Below are 2674 nucleotides of genomic sequence, written 5' to 3' on the forward strand. Positions count from 1 at the left end.
CCCCCCCCAAACAGCATGCGCTCATGGTGCAGATACCAGCGGTCATTGTTCATATCCGTCAACCAAAAGCTAAAGCTGAAAGTCAGTGGTCAGCAGTTGGAAACAATGCTCCAGTGTCAGTGGTCAGTAGGGGAGCAAAAGGATGTCAGCCAGTGGGAGGAAAGACAAACTGCACCCCCTCCCCCTCCCATCATCAGAGGTCAGTAGGGGAAAAATCATGCCCTGGTGTTATTGGTGGGAGAGGAGAGTGCTGGTGGGGGGGGGAGACAAAAGAGAAAGTGAGAGGAAAGATAGTGAGGAGAGAGAGAAACGAGAGGCAGAGGAGAGATAAAGGGGGAGAGGAGGAAAGAAGAGAGAGAAAGGGGAAGAGGAGGAAAGGAGAGAAAGGGGAAGAGGAGGAAAGAAGAGAGACAGAAAGGGGGAGAGGAGGAAAGGAGAGAAAGGGGAAGAGGAGGAAAGAAGAGAGACAGAAAGGGGGAGAGGAGGAAAGGAGAGAAAGGGGAAGAGGAGGAAAGAAGAGAGACAGAAAGGGGGAGAGGAGGAAAGAAGGGAGAGAAGACAGAGGGGAAGAAGGGAGAGGGGGACAGGAGGGAAGAAGAGAGAGAGGGGGAGAGAAGACGAAGAGAAAGGTCTCTACGGAGTCTCCGCCCCCCAGAATCTAGAACAAGACTTATTAAGATGTGAGAGGACAAAGAGTTGGTTTCCTTCATCGTTCATAAACCCCGGAGACCGTCACCATGTGTATGTGAGAAGCAGACACACCGTCCACCATCCCGCCAGCCTGTACCGCACATTGATGTGAATGAGCAATGTTCCCATCCACACGCACTGCTGATGGTATCTGGACGTTGTCACCCGCGCTGCACCTTGACATGTCCTCGCACTTGTAATTCTCTGAACTCGGATGCAATCTGAGCAAAATCTTATTACAATCTCGTGACTTTCACTATATAACCGTCATCGGCCGTTCATCACTGTCTGTTATTGATGGAGTTTTCGGTCATTGACCTTCCCAGCGGCCGCCGACGTTATAGAGTGAAAAACAGCGAGCCAGAAACCGATCTGTAGACCTCTGCCTGGGATTTCACCCAATTATCGGAGGTGAAGGTCGCCACGGGCGTGAGATGGATCTCCCCAGATTAGCAAAATTGACCAGTGTAGGCAGTGGTGTATTTTGGTTTTGTGCTGCCCTAGGCAAGACTAAACTCAGGCAACCGCCACCCCACCCCCCCATCTAAATTTGCCCCACCCCATCCTGTTTAGGACATTTTGCGCAACCTGCCAGTCACTGGATACAGCAAACACGGGGTCCCAAGGGAGCTGTGCATGGTCTCTGGTGGGATGCACGGGGTCTCGGGAGAGCTGTGCAGGGTTTATGGTGGGATGTGCAGGATCTTAGGAGGGCTGCACGGGGTCTCGGGAGAGCTGTGCAGGGTTTATGGTAGGCTGCGTGGGGTATATGATGGGCTGTGCAGGGTCTCAGGAGGGCTGCACGGGGTCTCGGGAGAGCGGTGCAGGGTTTATGGTGGGCTGCGTGGGGTACATGATGGGCTGTGCAAGGTCTCAGGAGGGCTGTGCATGGTCTCAGGAGGGCTGCACGGGGTCTCGGGAGAGCGGTGCAGGGTTTATGGTGGGCTGCGTGGGGTACATGATGGGCTGTGCAAGGTCTCAGGAGGGCTGTGCATGGTCTCAGGAGGGCTGCACGGGGTCTCGGGAGAGCGGTGCAGGGTTTATGGTGGGCTGCGTGGGGTACATGATGGGCTGTGCAAGGTCTCAGGAGGGCTGTGCATGGTCTCAGGAGGGCTGCACGGGGTCTCGGGAGAGCGGTGCAGGGTTTATGGTGGGCTGCGTGGGGTACATGATGGGCTGTGCAAGGTCTCAGGAGGGCTGTGCATGGTCTCAGGAGGGCTGCACGGGGTCTCGGGAGAGCGGTGCAGGGTTTATGGTGGGCTGCGTGGGGTACATGATGGGCTGTGCAAGGTCTCAGGAGGGCTGTGCATGGTCTCAGGAGGGCTGCACGGGGTCTCGGGAGAGCTGTGCAGGGTTTATGGTGGGCTGGGCAGAGTCTCAGGAGGGCTGCACGGTGTCTCGGGAGAGCTGTGCAGGGTTTATGGTAGGCTGCGTGGGGTATATGATGGGCTGTGCAGGGTCTCAGGAGGGCTGTGCATGGTCTCAGGAGGGCTGCACGGGGTCTCGGGAGAGCTGTGCAGGGTTTATGGTGGGCTGCGTGGGGTACATGATGGGCTGTGCAAGGTCTCAGGAGGGCTGTGCAGACTCCCTTTCCCTGATACATGTGCTGCTCCACAAGCAGCCCAAAGTGCCATCAGTACCAACAGGATACATTGCAGTCCTCCAGCCTGCTTCTGGGACATCCCACCATCAGATCACATACTATGGCCAGCCCCGAGCCACCCGCTGCTTCCCCTCCACCTCCTGTACAAAGCCAGCCGGACCGCATCTCACTGGGCCCTCCCCTCCACCGGGCAGCTCTCTAATTAGGCAGCCGCTCTTAGGGCCACTGCCTGATTCTGTGCCGCCCAGCCTCGGCCCACAGGGCAAGTACCCAGTATGCCCAAAGGTAAGTCCGTCTCTTTCCACCTCATTGGTTTGGGGCGGCATTTTCTGCCGCCCCCCGGGAAAGTGCCGCCCTAGGCAAATGCCTAGTTTGCCTTGC

The sequence above is a fragment of the Nanorana parkeri genome, unplaced genomic scaffold (genome assembly GCF_000935625.1).
Source record: "Nanorana parkeri isolate BGI_ZX_2015 unplaced genomic scaffold, ASM93562v1 scaffold3921, whole genome shotgun sequence".
NCBI classification, from domain to species: domain Eukaryota; kingdom Metazoa; phylum Chordata; class Amphibia; order Anura; family Dicroglossidae; genus Nanorana; species Nanorana parkeri.